Below are 26,122 nucleotides of genomic sequence, written 5' to 3'. Positions count from 1 at the left end.
TTTATTTTACTTCACTTTATCTCATTTTAATTCATTTTATTTTCGCATTAAACTTTTCATGCTCACCTTATTTTATCTGAATTTGCCTGAACTTATTTTTCTTTTTGGTAAGTGCAAGTATCTGTAGCTTTATCAGTCTATGTAAGTAGTACGTGCACTTGTACTTGTTGTCTGTCTGTCTGTCTGTCTAATATTGACTCTAAACATCTTGTTTGCCTGTTGCAAACTGATCTGTTTGCCATTTTTTCGTTTCATGGTTTTTTGCTTTTGCATTTTTTTTTATTTGGCTTTGATTTTATTGTTGGAGTTTCTGTGAATTTTTTGATTTTCATTTTAGCTGTTCAGATCATTGTCTTAACACCCATTGAAATTCGACGTTTAACACTTCGCACTTGTAATTTTTTGATTTCCAAGAATTTATTTTTCAGTTTACTTTTCTTTTTGAAAGCTTGTTACAGTTTGTGCTCTTGTTTGTAAAATTAAACTTTTAATAAAATATTACAATTTTTCTGAAAGAGATGCGATCCATTTCAACCACAGAGTTCCTTATAATAGCTAATAAATGAGTTTTCTTCTAAACAAAATAAAAATAATAAAGCTTGACTAGCTAAAAAATTAATTAATTAATGGCCATATTTAATGAAATATTTTGATAAATGGAATCAAAATTTTAATCCTGACGATATCAACTGTATCCCTAACAAGACTTTTTTTGGTTAAGATCAGCTACCTTTCATACCAAATATAATATTATATATTTTTGAGTAATTTAAGAAATATGCTCAGAATGAGGTAGAAACCAAAATGTCTTAACTCACAGCTTCCATAAAGTAAATGCTTAGTGAAACTTTGAGGTAAGCTCTCGACATCCCGTAGGAAAAATTGAGATTTTGCTCAAGTATTTAAGTAGGAAAACAATTAACTAGTAGCGCTGATGTCATCAAAATCACTAGTACCGCTTATTTATTCCAATTATTCTAAATTTAAAGTCAAATCCGCCTAATTTTTCTTTAATTTATCCGTTTTATTTAACATTCTATTTGTGGCTTAAATATTTGAAATTCGCTACTTAAGTCTTTCCTTTTATTTTCTTTCTTTTTAAATACTTTTTTTACTCTTAATACTGTAATACACTACTTTAATACTCTTTTTCATAGAAATGATAAGTAAACGATATCGATACTGGTATCCACAAGAAACGACAAATTTTTACTTGAGCCTTTATTGTGCCAAGCGGCAGTGTAGTATCAGCTTCGAAAAGCCTACCCAGCATAAAATGTATTTTGCTGGCTCGAAAACTAACAGCGAAGTTGGAATTGATATTTCTCTTATTAATTTTGTTGTTCATTACTATATTTTATCATTTATTTATACTTATTGATTTTTTATTTTATCTAATTTTCTGTTACTTCGAGTTAACATAAACCCATTTATCTTACGCTCAATTTCGCATGCCATGACATATGCACATTAATCAAAATATTGAAAGAATTATTTATAAATGTGCATTTTATTATTATTTTTATAATTTAAAAAAAATGTTCTACGCCTCTTTACTTAGCCGTTGACCAATCGCTCTCAGCGAACGTCAATCGCTTTTGCTATGCAAATTTATGTAAATTTTGATAATTTTGAAAATTTGTCACTGATCTTATCGCCCCTCAACAGGTCGTTGGCAAATGCTGCTAGCGCAATAAAAAAGAGCGAAAAAATTGTTGTACTTTATAAAATGAAAATGTGGAAAAAATGTGATTAAATTTTGCAACACCAAAATAAAATAAATCAAATTACAATCCAAAATTTAAGCACAAGTTACCAGAGCTATCAGCTGTGAATTTGCCTCGCAACTATGTTCGGTTTTTTGTGAAACCATCTTTTGACCTGTTAACTCAACCAACAACCCACCAACCAAATTCGGTATTTCAGTGCTTTTTGCGAAAAAAATTAAAAGTTAAAAATTTTCTTAGTTTTTAATTTTTATTTGAAATCGCAATCGTTTGAAATGTTAGATACAACGTAGTCGATCGCCTGCCTTTTTCTGCCCAAATGTTTCAACGTAAATTGTAAAAAAAAAACAATAAAAATAATCGAGTCAATTGTATACAACCATTTACTAAAAAACATACATTTAAAAGCCAAAAACTAAACAAAATACAAAAGCTTCTGATGCTTCTAATATACAAAAACAAGAACAACAGCCCCACAACTTCTTATAGTAATGCCGCAAACAGAGCAAAACATGCCGCTTTGGCTCAAAGCAAATGACCCTGTAACCATTCTGCGCCGACTGTCCCGCGCACAGACAAGAGCCACAGGCAGCAAGCAAAAACAACTAAAGGCGGTGCAATTTCGATTTTCTACGCATAAGCATAAGCAATGACGTCGCTACACCGACTGTAGTACTGAAGTTGTTGCTACTGCTGTACTTTTTTTTATTTGCTGGCAAAAATGTTTCTTGCCAAAAGCAAGCATTTCGAGCGAAAGGAAGAAGAAGCGCACTAACGAAGAAACACTGTCAGTATATGTAGGTGTGTATTTGCAAAACAATATACAAAAACCGCTAACCAGCTTATTGTGGTCACATGTATGCCTCGATGTATGTATGTATGTGTGTATGTGTAGAAAAACGGCGACCGTAAGCACCCTAATCACAGCCTCTTGTTTATAGGCAGTTTTAGTGCCTGCGCCAAGCCTTAAATGAATATAAGTAAATAAACTGAAGCTGCGGCATAAGTGAGAAAATGGCTGCAAAGACACAAGTCGAAAGAAAATAAAACAACAGCAAATGCAGTGTGACAAGCAATGCAGTCCGTAAACGAAAACTATAAACGAAGCACGCAAATAATTTCCTAGACTTGCAGGCAATCACAGCTTTACTGTTATCTGTTATGCATGAAAATAATGCTTGCACAAACGCACATATACACACATATATCTGTAACATATCTACATATGCAATCAAAGTTACACAGCGATCTTTCGGCCCCTATTTTTCTCTCACATTTTATTTCATTTTTGCTCTTATACAGCTTCCTTTTTGCTGACGCTTCCTCTGCATTTTTAGCCAGCAAAAGTTTGCTTCACACTAAAGGAAGTCTGTAAATGTCAAAACCTTAACTGTTGTTATTGGTATTGTTGTTGTTTAAGTGATAGTTGAAGATGGGGTATCGTAAACGCACTGAGTGCTGCGCAATGACAGGAAAGCAGTAAACGAAGGAAAGTGGAAATAAAATAAATTAATTTCAGTATTAATTGTACGCAAGTGTAGTATAACTTCGTAACGGTTGTTTGTACCAGCAAAACGGATGTGCTCACATAGGCGTAAAAAAAAATTACAAGTAAAATTCACAGAATGATTTAGTTTCCTGTGTGTCTGGGGGTCTGTTTGTATAGCAGAACACTCGAACGAAAATTAAGGTGTGCAATATAAGAGACTAGTTTTCGGTAGGTATGGGTTCAAAGTGGCGGCCGCCGTAGCCGAATGGGTTGGTGCGTGACTACCATTCGCAATTCACAGAGAGAACGTCGGTTCGAATCTCGGTGAAACACCAAAATTAAGAAAAACATTTTTCTAACAGCGGTCGCCCCTCGGCAGTCAATGGCAAACCTTCGAGTGTATTTCTGCTATGAAAAAAGCTCCTCATAAAAAAAAAAAATATCTGTCGTTCAGAGTCGGCTTAAAACTGTAGGTCCCTCTATTTGTGGAACAAATCAAGACGCACACCACAAATAGGAGGAGGAGCTCGGCAAAACACCCAAAAAGGGTGTACGCGCCAATTATATATATATATATATATGGGTTCAAAGTCTGCCCTATGCCTACATCAAACAATCGGACTATGGAATATATATTTTTTTTATCTATTATAAAAGCGACCGCCTCTCGATAGATAACGACAAAACTTTGAGCGCAATTCTTCCATGAAAGAGGTTCTTTGTACGTATTTGAATATAACCCGAAAAGTTATGGGAATGCTACCAGGAAACTTTCAGGGATTACTGGGCATAGTTCCAGTTAGTAATGAGAAAAAGAAGAAAAAAATCTGAGGTCTAGTACTCTTCATAAATTGCAAAAATCAAAAGAAAAAAATTGCCCCAAAATTTCTCACGAAAAAAATTCAATTTTTTTTCAAATAAAATTTTTTTACTATGCATTATATTTTATATTTAATTATGCAAGCACATAGCAGTTGTCAACATATTTTTGAATCATCAACGGTTGTGCATCAATTAAGGATGAACTCAGCGGTCACTAATTGATTTACGCGTCTCAAGAATACCTTTAACGCTTAGCTTAATTTTAAGCATATCCTGCATTTCTATTAAAACCTAATTTCAAGCATTCTATTTGAAAGTTAACTTAATTTACTAGGTACCCTGACAACTATATACTTTATTTTATAATTATATATTATTTAAAAATTCGAAAACAAAAGAAATAAAGATTAAAAAAAAATTCACTTTAAGAAACACTAAAATTTTCAGCATATAAAAAATTTCAAAGTTACAATAAAAAAAAAAAATACAAATTTAAAAAAAAAAAATTGGAAATATTTTCAGTTTACTTCTTAGACTCAAGCCCATAAATAAACAATTTTTCAGATAACTTAACAGAAATGCCCACTGTCTTGGATCTTCTGATGTGGAATTGCTCAGCTAATGAAGAAAAGAAGTCCAAAATTTGTAAAAGAGGCGGCTTGATGGAAAGAAATATACTTATTAAACAAAAATGTGTATTCTGGTCACAGCTTGTCTCACTTTCGAGTAATTATGTGCACCTCCAAAAAAAATTGTATCGAACCATGTACCAAACTAAGTACAAATGTTGAATTTTGGTTTCGTCTAAGCAAAAAGCAGAACGCTGAAAGTTAATACAGTTCTTTTTCCTCCTCTACTTGTTCTTGATTGGCGTAGCCATTTACGCGATTTTGACCGAGTTTAACGAGGCACGTCAGCAATTTCTTTTTTGAGATAAACGGCGCCAGTTGCACACACCAAATGACCATCTTTCAAAGTCTTCAATAATTCCTCTAATCACCACATTCGTGGGCCAAGGAATACAAGTGAACTGTTGAAGGTATTGTGAGCCCACTCTAAAACTATGGAATATTTAGTAAGATCTGTTGGAGTCGTGGAGCAAAACAGACGATTAGAAGAGGACAAATAGTTTGGTTACTTAGTTTAGTTTTTTTGGGCCATTCAGCAATGTGACCTCCAGTTGTGCAGCTTATTGCGCTAGACTGTGAGGCAATAATTTAATGAAATATTCATATGGAACTATTCTATTTTTCACATGTAACTGAGCTTGATAGCTGATAGATTTGGCGGCTGAAGTATTCTGACTGCTGTTGATGAAGGCCCAATATATTTTTTCATGAAGATTTTTCAAATGTTGCTTCCGTTTTTTATATTATATATTTGGCCCGTAAAAAACTTCAAACCAATGCTAAGTAAATGAAATGCTAGGCTCAAAACATTTATTTTTTCTTTACCTAAATCATTAAACGAAACCTAAGATTAACTTTGCATGAATTATTGCATATTTATTTCGGTGGCCAGTATTCTGAGTGCTCTGGAGTTTATTGCTTAAGTCATCTGACCATTTACAGAACACTGTTTTAATCTCAGATGTAGAGAAATTAGAGAGTTATTTTCGAATTTTGAATTCTTCAGCAATCAGTTGCACTTTGAAGTAATATTAAGCGACTCGCTCACTTTAATCCGTGCGAGATATGGAACAGAAGCCCAAGAAAGTAACTCAATGTATTGCTTATGGGATAATATACGTAGGAAGCTGATATCGTTCTCAGTGCTTACAAGTTTCCAACCTTCAAATATCGTTGAAAAATGAGTAGTGCAACAGAAGTTGAAGTCTCCTTCCAGCAACTCTTATTGAGCGAAAATAAAAAAATTCTCACTACTGTATTTATTGGGGAAGTTCGCTACTTAAGTCTTTTTGGAAACACACATTTCACTCTTATTTATAAGTTGTAGTTAGTTATAGGTAGTAATTATTGCATTTGAGGTTAGTATTAGAATATATTCTTTCATAAATATTCCCACTTATTTTTAATTCAAAATACTTTAACTCACTCTATCAATTACTAACACTCGATGTTAATTGAACGAACGAATTTGCTTAACTAAGTTCAGGTATTCAGCCTTTTAGAACAAACTTCCCATTTAGTAAAACTAATATAATTTTGTACAAATAAACTCCAATTGTCTTTGTATAGTACATTTTTTATTCTACGGCACGCACTTTCTTATAAATATTTTTTTTTTTCGTCTAGTTACTGCTCATAAACTTGACCTCAATTTCTAACACTTTCCATTACCTACTCAAATTTCGTGCGTAAAAAAATTGATTTTGTGCAAAGGTAATGGCTGGCTCTCAACTTATTTACGCTCCAAAAATTATTAAGCAAACTGACGTAACAGTCAGTAGCTCGAAACGAATTGAAAGCGAAGCTAAAGGTGAGTAAAATTGCAGCAAAACATGAAAAAAAACAAAACGGTAAAGGTCAGAAAAGCCCGCAGGGCAGCTCAGGCGAATAATGCACGGAAATGAAAAGAGATGAGATAAGCATTTCAGAAACAATGGTGTAAAAATAATTCAAAGTTAAGTACCACTAACAAAGAATATACAAACACAATCCAGTGCAGATCGAATAAAAGGAAAGTGAAGAAGTAATTTTATAAGCACATGGATTTATGGGTAGAAAGTGGTTGGGTAAGAAATCAAATTTTTATACATTTGCTAAATCATTTAAGGTTATAAATAAAAAAAATTATACAGCTATTTATTTATTTATTCCCAGTAAATTGTGTGTATTGCTATTGTGTAGTGAGAAGAAAGATGTAATCTTTGTAATTATCTACAATTTTCTATTGTAAGCGCTGCGGATTTAAATGCTTCTTAACTGTTTTGCAAATAGTTTTAAGTCTCTTTTTATTAGGTTGTTATGTAGATAGTATAATTTATATATATAAATATATGCAATATTTACATAGAAAAATTACTATTTTCTGGGTTTGGAGAAAAAAAAATTTTAGCCTGCAATTTTTGGGTTTCTCCAAATAAACTTTGCTTCTAAGTTCGTTAATAATTTTTTTTTTCATATTTTTATGTTGAAATGTTTCAAGCATAATGTTTTTCTTACAATCAAACGAAACCCCAAAAGATTCTTGGAATAAAAAATTATTAATTTAAAAAAAATTTTAGAGATTTTTTTAAATTCTTTCCCAATAAGGGAAAGGGAAGGAAAATATCATTTCGACAGTCGGTTGTACGTGACCGGAACGACCCGGATTTATATTCAGCCAAGGACTGTCACTTCAGCAGCATTCCCAGTATATGTATGGGGATTGTTTATGGCCGCGACAACAACAACAACCATTTTCAGTGAAGCCTTTCTGTTTTGTACCCAACATTTTTTTATATAAGAATTTTGTGAAAATTTACATTTTTTTCAGCTACAATCACAATTAAAAAAATAGTTTCACCTTAAAATAAAAAAAAAAATTAAAATTAAAAAAAGTTTTTAATTTTTATACACTCTTTAATTCTTTTAATTGTTTTGCATTTTTTCACACCTTTGATCATACATAAAGAAGGAGAAAGTAAGTGGTTATTTGCCTTTTTTTTAATAAAAACAAAATTATAAAATCGTCCAATAATAATAATTGTAAAATTAAAAAAAAATTTAAATTAAAAAAATATATATGGTATTATTAAGTTTTTATTTGAGTGCTAATTTCAAATTTAGGTTGAATTTTTCAACCTTTATTTAATTTTAATATTTTTGAATTAATAAATTTTATATTTTATAATAAATTTTATTAATTTTACTTTTAACTTTAATTTTTATTTAATTTGAATTTAAAATGTGAGTTTAATTTTACTTTTAATTTTAATACTAATTTTAATTCTAATTTTGATTTATATTTCAGCTTCAATTTTAATTTTAATTGCAATTTATATTTATTTTTACATTATTTTTAATTTTAATTTTAATATTACCGTTAATCCTAATTTAAGTTTTGATTTTAAGGTTTAATTTAATTTTAATTTTTAGTTGACTATTTATTTAAATTAATTTTATTAATTAATATTAATTTTAAGTTTTAATTTTATTAGAACTAATAATTGTTGTTTTTTATTTAAGTTTTAATTTTAATATCTATTCCGATTTCTACATTAAATCTAGTTTTAGCTGTAATTTCGGTTTACATTTAAATTTAAATTACCTTCAATTTTACCTAATAATTTGTTTTTCTTTAATTTTAATCTTAATTTTCATATTCTCTTCTATTCGTTTCCCATAATCTGTTACTTATCTTATTTATATTTTTCTATATTAAAAAAATTTAACTAGCATTTTCCCCATACCTTCCCAAGGTGCCAGTCGAAACTGAAAGTGCACTCAAGAAGGAATAAACGACAACTCGAAAAAAACTGCAAATTAACAACAAACCAGCTAACCAACCAACCAATAACCAGTTTGGCTGACCGGCAGAGGCAAATGACTGCGCATGCGCACCAGTAAGCACACAACTATTGCCATTGCCTTGTCTTTGTTTTTGTTTATGCTTTTTGTCGGCCGTTTACTCGTTGCTTATTGCTGGCGGCACGCATTCAGACGGACGCTCACATATCGAAAAATTTTACTTTCATTTGAAACGTGTTTTCAACATGCAAGCCAACGTCACAATTTCAACAACAAAAAATAGTAATGAAAAGAAAAAATTGCAAGTGACAGTAAAAACCAGAAGCGTTGCGATGGACAGCGACACCAAAGAGCACAAGCAAACAGTTGGGGGAAAAAATAATTTAAGATAATAAAAAAGCAAAAGTGACAATAAAGCGTAAAAAGATGTTAGCTGGGGTGCAAGCGAATGAGGAGATGATGTGGAAGTCCTGCACTGATGCAACGAATATGACAACTTTATTACCCGATGAATATTCGAATGTGTACAATAAATGATAGTGAATGCAAAGTGAAGAAGAGAGGAAAGCTAATGAGTTAAGTTTTTCTTGATAATGAAGCATGTGGAGGAAGCAAAGGGGAAAAGTTTCAATCATTTTTCTTACAACTTTTCATCACACCGTCAATCTAACGAAACCTAAGTAGGTAATAAAATATTATTAATTCTTTTTTTGATTAAAATTGAAATTAAACTACCAAGACGGCAACATCGGAGGAAAATCATAGCATATCTACAAATCATGAAACAGCGCAAATATAAAATACAAAATACAAAAAAATACTAGTAAAAAATAATAATTATCCACCTGCGTAGATACTCTGCTCATACAAAGTCGCCTTATAGGTGTATGCCTACCCAAAAAGCTTTTGCTCAATTTAACTCTTGCGCTTTTTCATTTTTCACTTACTTCAAATTACTCTCTTTTATAAATACACATACATATAATATGTATATCACATTCTCTCTTTTGAATGCCATCAGCAGTGCTGCATTTGGTTTTGATGCTTCATTTCGTTTAATTTGTTACATAATTTTCTCTTTCTCTTGACCAACGGTCTTCTGCATTTTTTCTTGACTTTTATGCTGATTAACCAAAACTCTCTCTGCACACTCTTTTTCATTTAGTCCAATAGCTTTTTCTTAGTCTATTGTCTCTTCCCAATTTTTCGCTAATTCTTTTTTTAAAGCACTCGAGCTCACTCGCTCAGTTTATCTTTCTGGCTCTCTGACTACATCTTTCTCTTTAAACTTTAGATGTGTGCATAAATGAATGAATTAATTCTCACAGACGATGAGAGGATATTCAGTTTTTCGGATTACATTCTCATAAAGCTTTATTAGTAGTAAAACCAACGAAGATCCTTAGGTTACGGACAGTATAAAGGGTGTTAAAAAGGAATATAAAATATTTGGGGAGGCAAGGGTATAGATCAAAAGAAACAACAAAGTCTTAATAAACTCAATAAAACTAAACGTTTTGGGAAAAGGGAAAACTATTTTTTTAAAGTGCTTAAAATTTGCGGGGCAGTTGTTTCGAATTTTGGAGTCACTAATTTTTTTCGACTCGAACTGCCCCAAAACTTGGCTGAAGTTTGCTATAAATGACTTTAGGATGAAGATTAAGTAAGATTGATAGGCCTTTCGTTGGCACAGGGAGCTATTCCCTTTGCAAACGTATCCAAGGATGACCACCAAGTTGCCTGCTTTGTAATTTTCTACCTAATGCAGACTTGGCGGCGTTTGCTTCTCTCATTCCCTCCTAATACCAATGCTTTCAGCTCAGGTTTCTACCGAAGGTTGCCCGTATACGAGTATATATAACTTCATCTGTTAGATTAGCTTTAGTAGTGGGAGCTTAAATTGAAGGACTTTGCTTTCCTTTGTGAAGACAAACATAACAGTCTTAGCTAGTTTAATATCAGCCACATTTCTCAGACTAAACTAGATAGGGTTATAGGGTCACAAGGTCGATTTCTGGGCAATTTTTTCCGCCAAAATTTAACCTTAATTTGCCCTCTCGAGTACCAAGGCACTTTAGGTCACATTTTGTTAAGCCATGTAAAATAAATAAAGAACTAAAGCCATTCGGATTCTTATGACAAAATTTTAGTTTTGATCCCAGCATTTTGATATACCGGACTCCCTTCTCGCTGTTAAAAATAACGATGCTCTCCTCTTTCAATAAATAATTGAATAATTTTCAATTAGTTGAAGATTTTTTTTTTTAGGCTGAACATTTCTAGAAGTAGCCTTTTAACAAGCACCTGTCTTTCTTGGCTCAGCATTATTTGGACTGCGCACCACTTGTTGGTGGGGTGGGGAAGAGGGTAATCATTGTTTTTTTTTTTGTAGGTAAGTTAGGGTTACAAATTTCTTCGCACTTACAGCGACCATCGTCTACTGCATCGAGTGGTGTGGCCACTAAAACCATGCCGCCTCTGGGGAGACACCCTTCGCGAGACTACTTTCTGGATTACTTCAGGGAAGGCCTAGAACGGTATAAAGGACCAATTCTATTCCGCCACATCTGGGTCTACTATACTTGTAGCCAGCTTTCATGCTGTAGGCTCGTCGCTTTGTGCTCTATCTCTATTAGGAGGGTAGCCATTGAGTTTGATATTAAATCAAAAATAAAACTAAAAAAGAAGACAGCATAAAAATGCCATTTGGGTGCTTTGTGTTTTTACAAAACCTCTACTCCTCCTTCAATCAGTCCGTAGAGTCAACGACTGGTTTTACTAGCCATATTTTAACTCACCCAAATCTCTCCTATCACTTAAAAACGTTGTCCTCATTTCTTTTATTTTCCTACGTTATAGGGAATCATGTCCCTATTCATCGCGGACAGCTTTTATTGTACTTATTTTTATATGAAACTGTGGCCGTATGGGTTGCTGTGTGACTACCATTTGGAAGTGCACAAGCTGCCCTTTGGAGGAGGCGTAAAACTGTAGGTCCTAACATTTGTAGAAAAACTTGAAGGCGCACGGCACAAATAGAAGGTGGCTTACTGATTTACAAATATCGCATATAAGCGTTAAATATATTTAATTATATATGTATATACATATGTATATTATGGGGAACCCCCTATCGTTGATGTTAAGAAAAAGTTAAAATGAGACAAAATTTTTAAAATATTTTTTTTACTATTCGTTTTTCTCTTAGTAATGCAAAAAATTTTCTTTCCGCAACTATAATTTTTTCTTTCTAACCCTATACCTCAAGATACATTGACTCCCAAAACAATTTCAGTTTGACTGACAAGTGACAATTTAAGTGTGTTTTAATTGACTTCGATGGAATAAAAAGCAAATTTAAAAAGTCAACAAATAAGGTTTGTGGCAAAAAAATGATAAACTACATACAAAGCAAAAAATACATATATAATACCTACATACATGCGTACATATATAAATAATTGCTTGTCTGATTTAGATTCGATTTGAAAATTGGAAATTGGAGCAAACCGCCACACGATTGTCTACCGCACTTTTGGGTTTTTAGGTTAATTGAAGTGCGATATTTTTCGGCATATTTTTCAACTACCTACTTTTAAGGTTTGTGGCGTTTTGGTAAGCAATTTTTGTTTATTTAATTTTTTTATTTTACTTTCAATTATATTTTCTTCTGTTTTTCGCACACTCTTATTTTCTGTCAATTTATTGGCATCGTCAAATAAAAGACTGTCTGCAAAGCTCAACACTTGAATGACTGCCGTTACAAATTTTACTTTTATTCAATTTTTTTTGTATATCTTTTATTTTTAGTAATTTGACGCGCCACTTGATTGTTTGCGCTGATTTGCTTTGGTTGCATATTTACTAACCGTTTTTTTGCTTTACAATAAAATTCCTTTAATTCGCTATGTTTGTATGTGGCTCACTTATCCTGCGGGTAGTCGCACCTGCTGTGATTTCGATTTGCTGCGATTACCTAAGCACATCGTGCGTAAGCTGGATTCGGTTAATTGGGTAATCACATGAATTCGATTTAAGTTATTTATTTAAGTCGTACGTGTTGAGATGTTTGATGGAACGCTGCTGGGACAGCTACTGGCGGCTAGGAAAGTGGGAACAAAAGTCATGAGTTTCAATCTATCGGTACAAAAAAGTATCAACTGGCATATGGAGGGGGGCAAAATAATTGGAATCAAACGTTTGGTATGTCGAATGCCACAATCGCTACTATTACAACGTCTAAGGTAGCACGGAAAATTTGTTTTTGTTGGGCATCTAAAGTTATGCAACATCAGTGGCGTGCTGTTAAGCGTGGAACTCAAATTAAAAGTATTTGAAGATTTTCTGGGGTATATTTTTCGGTGATGTAACAAAACTTTTTGCTTGTTATGGGGGTTTAATGATATTTTTGACTCATTCAATAAGGAGGAAGAGGAGATTTAACGGCTGACTGTTCTCTAAGTCTGACTGTTCTCTAAGCAACACTTTTGCTAAAGTTGTTGGTATAAGAAAAGCGGAACATATGAAATTTAGTTTTCTAGTTAGAGGCCTCAAGTATTCATGAGGATTTCAAATTAGTAAAAATTCATAACAGCTGTCCACTGTATTTTGAGCGAAAGCGTTGCTATGGAAATAGGCTGTAGAAATTCAAATAATCATCATCATAATCATCACTATTGTGAAGCGCGTTGCTTCCACAACTAATAGATGCCTTAATATTTAAAAAATTACATAATCAAAGTGTGCATTTATTGCTGTTGTAGCTGCTCTACGGCTGTGATAAAAATACTTGATGGCATAAGGCTGCAGTTTGTCACTTTTGCTTATTTTTTGATGGCTCTGTCAAGCTTATGACCAGCTACCAGAACTCAAAAGGTGATGTGCAAGATTCTTTCCTTTCTCCCCTTTTATTTAGTCTTTTAGTGGCTGATATATTTTCAGTGTGTCAGTAAATCAATGTCCATGCTCATGAAGATAATATTAAATTGTATTTGTCCAGCGGAATTGGTCTAGTTGAAGATTTATATTTTAAAATTATCTGTCTGTCTGCCGAGCCTGTCTGCAAGTTCACAATGGGGCCACGTTAATTGTCTGTGCTTAAATACAGCCAAGTCATATGTTTTATCCATTTTCAACACTTTGACCTCAAAAATACCTTCTGATTTTTGATTTTTTTAAGGACACCATCGCTATTCTTTCGGATAGCCAAGCCGCAATTCAGGCACTGAACGCGGCTACAACAACCTACAAACTGATAGAGCAAAGCAGAAATAGATTTACTACCTTGAGCGTCAACCATAGCGTTACCTTGATCTCAGTCCGGGGACAGTGCAACATTGAAGGAAACAAAAAAGTGGACTAATATTCTTACAGAATCGGTATTCACGCCACTGGGTACAATCAAGAATGAGACTCCTTAAAATATCTACGAGTCCCGAATTGTAGATGGAGGGATCACACGACCTAGAACATTATAGCCCACCAACAACCACAAACAAACATTAGCATTGCCAAATATGAAGCGGAAGGTTGCCTGCAGACTCGCGGCATTGATTACTGGCTTCTGGACCATAGGAGAGCAGGCATCCAAAATAGGTATTGGAATCAATCGGTATTGCTATGATCAATCGAAAAAAAAACGAAATTATCTTCCATTGAATGCTCTTACTCTGTGAATGCTCTACTCAATGGTAGATGAGGATGTTTGCCCTTGGCAAACCGTTTCTTAAAAGTCTCGAAGAGCTGGCCAGTATAGATGTAAACAACCTTAACATATGGGCTGAACAGTCCTGGGCCTAACACATAGATGGCACTAGTTTTATTGTACTCACCTCTTTTTCAGTTTGTACAAACGTAACCTAAAAATACAGCAGCTAAAATTTCATGATATTCTACTCATTAAGTTGTGAGTTATTGTGCTAGGAGTGAGGCTACTTTTGTTATTTTCAAAACAATGGATCAAAAAGAATTTTGTGCTTCAATATTGCACTGCTTTTTGATGGGCAAAAATACCAGCAAAGTAGTGGCTTGAAAAGTGTTATTCGGACTGCGCTTTATCAGAAACAACAATAACAATCGTTTCGAATGATCAGGCCTATTTTGGGCCCAAAGATAAATCGTCGTACAACTGTGGTATTGAAATCTTAAAGCGGTGCTGGAATGAATGCGTTATTCTTAATGGGAATTACGTTGATGAATAAAGCAAATTTTGAACAAAAAAAGTGTTTGCTTTGTTAGGTCTGGGACTTTTCAGCCCATGTGTTATAAGGTTTCTCAAACGCACAGACTGGATATGGTCGGGAAGGAGTAACCGTATCTGTTGTAGGTAGTGTGGATGTGGCAACAAGTGGTGCGGAAGCACTAATTAGATTCTTGGTGAATCACCATTTCAACCAACCAATCATCCAACCAACCAACCTACCTTGTGATTTTCCCTAAATATTTTTGCATGTCCTCATCAAGGCATTTCTTCATTAATGCTGTGAGGCTCTGGAATTCCATTCCAAATCTATCAAGTCTGCTATGAATGTTATTGCGATTAACTGTCTTATTTTTCGATTTATTTATTTATTTTTTCACTGCTTTGTATTTGTTTTTAAGCAACTTACTCTTCTCAACACTTGCCTTCAAGTCTTAAATGTTATTATAAGAAACTCGACTTAGACTTACTGGCTTTATAGGTATATCTAACTGCTAGTTTTTAATTTCAAGTTTACATTCCCTTCTTCTTTCTTCCACCTGTCTGGTTCCCTTCCTTCCCCTTTCCCCTGTATGGTATCACAACGGACGTATTTTGAATATTTGTCTAACTGGGCCTCTCGCAAGCGCAGCCATTTATCCCAAACTAACCTTCCATTCTATTGTACTAGAATTAAGTTTTCTAAATTTTTGTAACTTCCATTCTGTAGGTGTATTATAAAAGACTTAAAGTCGTACGCATACACACCCACATATCTTAGATAAATAAAATACATAAATTTTATTTTTTTACTCTAGTATGAATTACTTTCAAAATTTGAATACAAATCACAGTCTTAAAAATGTCAGTGACACTCAGATCTACTAAATGCCGTACAGGTCAGAGTTCATGTCCACTCGTTATAACTTGCAAATTTGCCTTCATAGTCTAATTTTATGTGTGGCTTAGCCCCGCTGCCTTGCCTTAGAAAATTGAACTTGTAAAATTGTGTTTTTAGTTGAGATTTTTTTATGCACCTACTGGGAAGTATTGCATTAGTTTTTATTCTTTATGCGGTTGTTCACTTATTCAGTGGTCACGTGTTGTTCAAAGGTGGCGGCCACTCATGTTAATGGCATTTTACTGGCTCACTGTCAACCAAATCTAAATCAAGTCTAAAAACTAGGTTTTTTTTAATGAAATTTTTATTGCGCCTTAAACTCGATTGCTAGTTATTTGGTCTTTGAAATTAAAATGATTTAAAATAACTCCGGGTGTTGTCATTGGCACTGTTGGCTAATCGGTGACTCAGTAGCCATAGAAGTGCAATGACAAATTCGGTAAAAAAGGTATTTGCAATAAAGTGTGGAAGTAAGAGTGGTGTAAATTGGAAATCGAATAAGCAAATGGACAAGAAACAGTGAATCACTATAAAATATTTTTTATAATTCTTTAAAAGAGGAGTATACATAAATGCATGTACATAATTAGTCTCAGAGTGGTAATTGATTTGAGGTATAAGGGGGTTTTAGAAATTTGAGAAAACAGATATCAGCATTTTATAACCTCAATTCCTACTTTTTGTTTGGTCATGCTGTCCGAATGGAAACAAACGCTTCGGCTCAGAAAGTATGCGTTGCGGTACCAGCTGGTAATAGCAGAGGAAGAGGAAGGCGTGCTCCGTGTTGAAAAGATTAGGTGAAGAAAGGCTTGGCTTCACTTGGTGTTGCCAACTGGCGTCGGTTAGCACGAGAAAGAAACGACCAAAATCGCGTAAGCGCCAATCAAAAAGAAGAATAATTCCTATTTTTACCTCAACGTGGTACACCCTGAAAGTCTGAGCAAACATAGGTGAAGACGAGATAAACAATCATCGTGGGAGGCATGTGCAGCGCTAACGAAAGTAGAAGCTTCGAAGGGGGTTGCTTTCACATATACCAATTTAAGGGTCTCTCGAAATTTCCAGCGTCAACCGGCTGCAAAAGCGTCTGTTAGTTCATCGGTCAGGTCTGCTCTTCGGCCTCATGCTATTGAGTATCTGGTCATCTTACCCGTGGAGCTTACCAGATCTTCCTTAGGCTTGTAACTTATTGATGTACGCCACGTAACTACAGATATAAAAACATGAATTCTAACCCACGAAGAATACAGTCTCCAAGTGGTAACTACAGAAATGTGGAAAATACACCTGCTACGACAGCAAGTGCGTCGCATTTAGGAAACGGAATTGCTGTTGATGATTTAAAGAAAGCCGGCCGTTTTTGAAGGGAATAATTCTGAGCTCAGGAGTTTGAAGAAAATTAATTAAATTAATCAGAGTTACAGTGTTGCCACCGCGTCTTCACATCAACCTTGAGGCAGTTTGCTAGTTTTATAAAGAAAAATTCTTCCGAAATTAGAAGAAAAATATACTACATATATAATTTTGAAATTTACAAAGGTGGCTTAAAAGCATTCTTGAGGTGTTCACTGGTTATTAGTGTTGTCACGATTAGTAAATTACGCCCATTTCCATCTAATTCTCACTTAATTTTGAAATAAACCGCTACACGAGCCTTCATCGCTATGAAAATAAGCCATAATTATTTCAAGACCGTTATTTGAGAATCATTGCCACACAGATCAACAATTATTTTGTATGAACTAAATAAAATGAAACTCCATTAAAATTCCATTAATAGCGTTAACCTCCAGGAAAGTTACAAAATGTTGTATGCTCTCAACAAAAACAACAATCAAAAAACGAAACAGAAATAGTTAAACGATTTCATTGTTATGCAGCTTTTTCTGTTTTTCTTTCTTCACATACACATACTCATGCACAATCATGTATGCAAAAATTTTTGACACATGTAAATACTCGTACAGTAAATTGCCCGCTGATGAATGTGCCAACTTGACTTTGACCCTCAACTATGGCAAAGTGCTGAGGCCACAGGAAGGATGAGTTGTAGAATTGTGTAATTTTGCGTGAATACTCAAACGGTCATGCACATGGCCACATATGTAACTATAAGTAGATATATACGTACATACGCGGGCATGCACGTAAATATTTCGTATGTTAGTTTGAATGAATAAATACTATTTCTATTTACATAAATGTTTTTATATTGGCGCAAAACAAATGGCGCAATTTTCGTTTTTTTTATAATCACAAAAATACTAGTAAAAGCAGGTGGTAAGGGGTTTTCCAATAACAGATGTTATTTTGAATAGCCCGCTATTTCGGTAGATGTCACTTTTGAAACTGTCATTTTTTGATATTTGACAAGTAGAAACTACGCCATCAATAAAAATGGAACGAGTCACGCGTAAACAACGCATTTAAATTATTAAAATTTACTATAAAACTGGTGAAGATTCGGCAGAGACAGTTCGTAAAACTCGAACATTTTTGGGTCATCGTGAAGCACCTTCTCGGACCGCAATACAGAAACTGGTGAAAAATTGGAGCTGTTGGGACAAGTTAGTGATGTGAAGAATAGAACTCGTGCACGTCGCTCAAGAACAGTCTCAAAATATTGCTTTTGTAGCCGAAAGTGTTGAAGAAAACCCAGGTGTGTCCATTCCTCGCCGTTCTTTGGAATTAGGCATTCCGCATATAGCGTATTTAGCATAAATATTTGGGTCTTAAGGCTTATAAAGTCCAGTTAACACAAGAACTCAAGGCCGGCCGATCATCAACAATGTTGTGTCTTTGCTAATTGCGTCGTTGAAATGTATGAAAAATGATCCGGAATTCCATCGAAAAATCATTTTGAGTGATGAGGCCCATTCCCACCTCGGTGGCTTCGTCAACAAGATAAATTATCGGAAAATCCTTTATTTTTGTACTTATTTTGTGGCCTCATACGCTGAAATGCAATACAATTCGGTATCTTTACTTACCGCTTTAGAATATAAAAGAGCCAGGACTTTACTCTTTAGCGAAAAAGGTACATACAGGGTGGCTGATGAAAGCCGCTACCAAAAAAAATTGAATAACTTTTTTTCTTTTTAAGTTATCTGTTCCATTTTTGTTTTAATTTGCAGATTGATCTTTAAAATTTATTAAAATGGATAACTGGGACTTGCAAACTAGAATTTGGATAGTCCGCCGCTATCACGCACTGGAGTCCGTAGTTTTGGTACAGAGAGAGTACAGGCGGATGTTTGGTGGCGATCCCCCGAGCAGATGGACCGTAATGAGACTGGTGAATAATTTTGCTGAGCAAGGAACAGTCGCAAGAAGGCCTTATCATCGAAACCCACCAGTTCGGACGGAGGAAACGATCGCTGCTGTAGCTGCAGCTATACAAAGCAATCCAAGGGTTTCAACAAGAAGCTTATCTGCTCAACTTGGTGTCAGCCGACAGTCTTTGCAAACAATAATGCACAAAGATTTTGACTTATTTCCTTAAAAAATTCAAATGGTTAACAAACTGAATGCAGCAGACTTGCCGATTCGCTTGGAATTTTGCCAGAAGCTCCTGCAAATGGTGGAAGAAGACCAAAACATGTTAAACTGCCTTTTCATGTCTGACGAAGCCCATTTCGATTTAAACGGCAATGTGAACAAACAAAATTGTCCTCTTCGCGTGACAGTGTGGTGTGCGGTTTCTTCACGCTGTATTGTCGGGCCTTATTTTTTTGAAGAAAATGGTCACACCGTTACGGTTACTGGAGACCATTATTTGAAAATGCTGAAAGAATTTTTCTATCCAGAACTACGCCGAAAGAGAATTCCTTTCAACTCTGTGTGGTTTCAACAAGATGGGGCAACGTCTCACATAGCCCAGACTGTTATGACAGAATTGCGACGAAAATTTCCCAATAAACTGATTTCAAGAAACTCCGAATTTCGTTGGCCCCCCAGGTCGCCTGACCTTACTGCACCTGACTTTTTCTTGTGGGGTTTATGTAAACAAGAAGTTTATAAAACAAAGCCAACAAATTTGGATGAACTAAAACAATCCATTCGGGCAACAATTGCGGCTATTCCTGTCGCATCTCTCAAAGCAGCAATGAACAACTTTTTACTAAGATGCCGCACTTGTGTCAACGAGCATGGGCATAAATTCAATTATTTTTAAAACTAGTTAAGCTACATTTAATAAAATTTAATGACCTTCAACTTGAAAAAAAAAAATAAATGAATTCCATACACTAAAAAAAAAGTTATTTGAGTTTCTTAATGTAGCAAAATTCATCAGCCACCCTGTATTTGCACATTTCTGCCAAAAAATATCGAGTTAACTTTTTTTATTAAAATTTTTTTTTCATTTTTCATTGTTATTCTCCATGAAGTGAGTTATTGGGCCATAAGTCACTCAAGAGAGAGTGTTTGGCAAATTTTATATTTCCGATTCTTGTTTTATTCGGCAAGAATTCCTACAAGAAAAATAATATAAGTTAGGTTAGCTTAGCCAAGTTTCTTGTCTAATACACCCATTGTGATACCTGCATTTGATTTCCACCCCCTAACTAAGTTGCTTAAACAACTTAGCTCTTTCTTCTTCATCTCCACAACTCCTGCAAAAGTCATTGTGAGGTACACCCATTTTACTGGATAGGGTGCCAATAGAGCAGTGACCCGTTATAACACCTGTGAGGTTGAGCTGTTGAATCCAAGCATACATTTTGTGCTTTTAAGATTCTGTTTTGGCCTAAGTGCTTTAGAAACTCTACAGTTAGTAGTCAGAGACCACCTTCTGTTGAACTGTCTGCCGCTTAAATGCACATTTAAGAGGGCATATTATGTGTCTAAAAAGCCATGGAGTGTATTTCTGCCACGAAAAAGCTTCACACAAAAATCCCATCTGTCATCTGAGAAAAAAAAAACAATATAGACACCACAAATTCGAGGAGGTGTTCAGTCAAATGCGCAAAAAAGGTGTAACCCCCAATTACATATTTACAAGGTGGCGCAAATTTAATCATCCAATTTTTTTATAACTGTTATTACTAAATTAAAAAACAAAATGTGTTGAGTGATGGAAATCTTTATTTTGACTATTTCGCCCTCCATTGCTTGTCGATTTATTTATTGCAGCTGTTAAGTTCCAAAGTGCCAAATATGATTGTTACACGAACTCTTAAGTGGATGCAATACCCAATATGCTTATCTATCTCAAAATGCTAAATATTTCTTTTGACACACTTAAGCAGATATTATTTTATATATTATTTATTGTTTTATTAATATACTTTTTTTTATTCAATAATCCTATTGGATGATTAATTTTGCGCCACCTTTTATATTCAGTCTATTCTGTCCCAACGAACGCCTCTCTTAAGCGAACACTTTTTTCAGTATATACCGCACCTGTGGTATTTTTTTACAATACATTTTTTTCGGAGCGGGACTATGAATAAGTTCGTGCGGTTTTTTTTCGAAATTTGAAACTTTATTGACGTAAAATGGTTACAAATTTAATATTCAAAGTATTGTCCATCACTTACTACTACTTTTTCCCATCTTTCTGGCAATTCACGGATTCCCTTTGTGAAAAATTCGGTCGGTTTTGCCGCAATCCACGAATCGATCCATTTTTTGACTTCATCGTAATTACGGAAGTGCTGGTCAGCCAGGCCATGTTGCATCGATCGGAAGAGATAGTAATCGGATGGCGCAAGGTCTGGACTATACGGCGGGTGGGGTAGGACATCCCATTTGAGCGTTGCTAAGTATGTTTTGACCACTTGTGCAACATGTGGCCGAGCATTGTCATGTTGCAAAATAACTTTGTCGTGTCTATCGGCGTATTGCGGCCGTTTTTCTCGCAGTGCTCGGCTCAAACGCATCAATTGTCGTCGGTAGACATCCCCCGTAATCGTTTCATTCGGTTTCAGTAGCTCATAATACACAACACCCAGCTGGTCCCACCAGATACACAGCATAACCTTCAGGCCATGAATATTCTGCGCCGACGTCGATGTTGAAGCATGGCCAGGGTATCCATACGTTGCCCGACGTTTTGGATTGTCGTAATGGACCCACTTTTCATCGCCAGTCACAATTCGATGCAAAAAACCCTTTCTTTTGTGCCGTTGAAGCAGTTGTTCGCATGCCATAAAACGGCGTTCAACGTCTCTTGGCTTCAATTCATACGGCACCCAATGGCCTACCTTTCGGATCATTCCCATGGCTTTTAAACGTTTGGAAATGGTTGATTGATCAACTCCCAAAGTTTTTGCAACCTCTTCTTGCGTTTGAGCCGGATCTTGATCGAGCAATTTCTCCAATTCGGTATCCATGAACTTTGGCGGCGCACCCTCGCGTTCTTCGTCTTCCAAGCCAAAATCACCACTTTTAAAGCGTGCAAACCACTTCTGGCACGTTCGCTCAGCTAGAGCATGCTCACCATAAACTTCCACCAAGATACGATGACTTTCGGCTGCTTTTTTCTTCATATTAAACAATTCCCCGCAAAAACACATTATTTGGCACGAAATTCGACATTTTCAAGTGTGGTAAAAATATTGTTGTTTACGCTTCAAATAAAAAACTTATACTGACGTTTGTGCCTTACGACAGTAGCTCTCCAATGAATGTTTGGAAATGTGGATCGATGGAATAATAATCAAGTTACGCCATCTGTTGTAAAACCGCACGAACTTATTCATAGTCCTTATCATTAATTTGTTTTTACACTTTCCTACAAGCGGACAAATTTTTCAGTGCCTTAGGTTATCGCTTAAGGGAGAATACAATGTATATGATCGGCGCTTACACCCATTTGTCAAGCTTCAGTTTTGTACAAGATTTATAAGAATGCTAACAATTTTTACAAAAATTTAAATTCTCATCAAAACTTTTTAATCAGAATTATAAAAAACAAAAATCTGGGTACGCAGTTCTATAGCTCAATAAATTTTATTATCACAAAGTGCAAATTGGATGTGGCTCAAAATTTTCGATATTTTTTGAACATTTCTTTCGTGACGGTGCTGCTGGATCTTTATTACTAGAACTAAATAAGCTATATATAAAGCTGTATACCCAAAAATTAATTAAAAATTCTGAATAAAATGTGTGATATTTTGATGGAAATTGGAGGTATGTTTTAAAATTTTGCACAAAGTTTGAGGCTTGAATTTATGTACAATACGTTTTGTTAAAAACTTAAATATATTTTTATAAAAAAATAATTAAAATTATTTTGTAAAGAAACCACATACTCAAAGTCTATCAATAAGTGATGGCCACTTAATTATGCCATTCACTTTGTATTGAGAAAACTGCCAAATTGTCTGTACACTCGACCGCAATTTTGTTTTTCTACAGCAAAACTATTCAGATACTGCACCTAATAAATTAAAAGCATGCATGGAAACAGTTGAATAAAAAAATTTCGACCTAAAAATGAATGAATAGAAATGCGTACCGTTCGATAAGAGTTCAAACTTTTATTGCATTTTTATTATTTCGATAAAACACTTTTTTTATGTCACGCCAAACGAATTTCATTTAAGATTTGCATTTTGGCAAATGAATCATAGGAGCAGACCTTATCAGTCTTTACCGCAAGTCCGAGCCAACAAAAAAAAAAATAAAAATTAAATTATAACAACAAAGAACTTCTTGGCCAAAAGAAGCGTCACACAGCCTTGACCATATTTTTTTGGGGTCATTCAAATGAATTGCGATTAAAGCAAAAGCTTGAACTTAATTTTATAATAGTCGACATATGCAATAAAAAAAATGTAGTAACTGCAGAAGTCTAAATAAATAAAATAATTCAGCCAAAACCAAATTAAGCATCTCAGCCGGTTTTTTAATTTGTTTTTGTCGGCATACAAACGCAGTGAATTGCTTGAGCAAAGAGTAATGAAATTGGCAAAAAAAAATTAGAAACAAAAAATCATTCAATGTAAATTTGAAAATGAGAAATATGTCAACCAAAATGACAGCATATTTATTTTATCTAAGCTGCAAAACGCCCCATTCAGCTACAATTGTGTAACTGCTTGTCTGTGGATCGAGACAATTGGCCACCACTCAGCGTGCGCTTGGCTGAGTGAGTGAGTGAGTGTATGAGTTTGTGCGGAGCTCAAGTGCTGATGTTCATTGACTTCGAAGTGCATGTGCGTAAGCGTAGGCGTTTGTTTAACCACTTACATATATACATAAACACATATAAATTACAACAATCACAAGGCAAATTAGCGCATAGGCAATGTAAAAGTTAGAAAAAACGAGGAAAAAACAATTGGAGGCATTGTGCGATCGCACTAACGGCCTTCTCCACATGTCTAAGTATCAAAGTGGATGGTAAAGCGCGCAAGCGTACTTGTCTAGCACACAGTCGCCTCTAAATGCAACAGTAGCTTGGCTTATGTGGCGGGTGGCGCCCTTCTGCAACCAATTTAATTATTTATTTTTTCTCTTTTTTTCGTATTACACGATTGCTTAATAATTATTTCTCTTTTTACTACCTTATTTATTTATACTAATATACTATTTTACATATTAGAAAAAACATTATTTTTATTTGCACGCATTTACTTTATTTGTTTTTTGCATGCAATCTTTCGTTTTCCTCCTTCACCTGCTTTGCATAGTGGCCCCGCAGCCGCGCAGACACGTCATTGCTGGCATTGCTTTACTCACTGCACGTTTGTCTCTTGAGTTTTTGCTATTGCTTTTGCTTGTGCTTTTTTGCGCATTTTGCTGCCTATCTCCTTTGTTTCGTATTTAGTATTCAATGCTATGTACTGGCTGTTAATGACACAGCCAAGCGTTGTTACGCGTGTAACTATGTAAATGTCTTTTGGTTGGAGGCAGTCATGTTGTGCGCGTCTAATGTAATGGGCAGCTGGCCATATGCATAGTATTTTTGCTTTAGATTAAAATAGGTGTATCAGGTAGGTCTGTGATGTGTTGTCTATAAATAATGCAAAAAACTAAAGAAGGCTTTTTTATAGTTTGCACAAATTTCAAATGTAATAAAAACTAATTACTGATATGAGGCTGAGATTTTTATGGAAAAATTCACCACATTGTGAACTGGATTTCTAGTTAGTCGGAAGGCCCATTTTGAGCACAAGAACTAACGGCTGCAATATTTTCGGCACCTTAGCTCTCAATGAATTGCCTATTATATAGGTAAACCAGCACAACCTGCCCACTGAGACGATTGTTACAACCGACTTAAAGATTTTCTCGCCAGTCGGTTCTACATTACCGGAACGGCACGAATTTATAGTCAGCCAAAGACTGCTACTCTAGCAGCGTTCGCCAAATATTTATGAATGTTCATGATTTAGGAAATTAGGAAATTTGATGTTAAATTTCTACTCAAAAAGATTTGACGGATATTTTCTTTACCGATGAGTCCAAGAATGACCTAGATTCTGGAGCCAGATGGTACTTAAACGGTATTTATAAATATCATTATGCTATGGAAGAAATACCAATTGTTTTACAAACGGAAATTTGTGCGATTCTGAAAGTAACAAAATGGATATTTGAGAGAAGATGGAGCGGGAAACAGATTGGAGTTTTTATTGACAGTCAGACTGTCATGAAAACGAGTAAAATACGTTCTCTCAAACTGGAGGATATTGTTAGATTTACTGAAGAATCTGAAAAATTCTAATAGGTCTAACTACCCCTATTTCTCTATTCTATCCTATCTTTTTCTTCTGTTATTTCTCTTCTTTCCTCCTTGACTATTCACCCTTTCACTTTTCAGAGCTTCAAATGCAATGGGCTCCTTAGCCTGAGTGTTTTAGATGTTACCAAATCTCTTGGTGCTTCTTCGCTCGACCTTTCTGACTTTAATTTCATGCTTTAAAAACAACAGCAACAACAACAACGTAAATAGCTGCTCTACAGTCGGTTGTAACTTGCGGAACCAACCGCAACCCTTTTTGGAAAAGATTAAATGCTGTTACAACAAAACAGAAACTTAATGTGCCTACTACCAGCTCAAAATGTCTATAGTAAATTTAGTAACCTTTCAAATTTCCCAAATGCCGCTTTCATATTCACATCTCGATAAAAATATGCATCTTAAACGACGTTTTTACATTGCCAGATGACAAAAGTAATTATTGATACGTTTGCATTACAACGCAAATTTGTATAGCTCTATTGATAACCGCTTTGGTCGAGCCATGCCTTTATTATCATCCAAGTATGAGACCTTTGCTCTAAAAGATTAACTTTTGGATGAGCTCAAAATCGCTCTGTGCCTATTTCAAGCTCCTTTATTTGAGCTAGTCTAGTCTAGTTGAGCTGGTAGTCAATAAAATTTAAGTATAAGATCTTTGGCCGGAGAAGGTTACTTTGAGAAGTGTTCGAAACCGCCCCAGATCCATTGGAAAGCCCTTTACTTGAGTCATTCTTTTATTTTCATTCAAGTATGAGTCATTTAATTCTAAGAAGATTATTTTTATAACAGCTGGAAACTTCAAATTATATGTACTGCTACTTTGAAGATTTTAGCTGCCTCTTAGATTATCTTGTAACTCATTGTATTCAATTTATTATCCTGAACAGTGTAAG

The 26,122-nt window shown here is 34.7% G+C and overlaps 1 protein-coding gene across 6 annotated transcripts in view; it reads right to left on the bottom strand.

Moving 5' to 3' along the window:
• The window catches only part of LOC129243634 (A disintegrin and metalloproteinase with thrombospondin motifs like), a 236,910-nt gene that overhangs the window by 153,626 nt on the left and 57,162 nt on the right, over window positions 1-26,122 (bottom strand). The window lies entirely within an intron of this gene.

Source organism: Anastrepha obliqua, chromosome 4, assembly GCF_027943255.1.
Source record: "Anastrepha obliqua isolate idAnaObli1 chromosome 4, idAnaObli1_1.0, whole genome shotgun sequence".
NCBI lineage: Eukaryota > Metazoa > Arthropoda > Insecta > Diptera > Tephritidae > Anastrepha > Anastrepha obliqua.
Note: the sequence above shows the minus strand (reverse complement) of the source record. Positions and strands in the feature narration are given on the sequence as shown.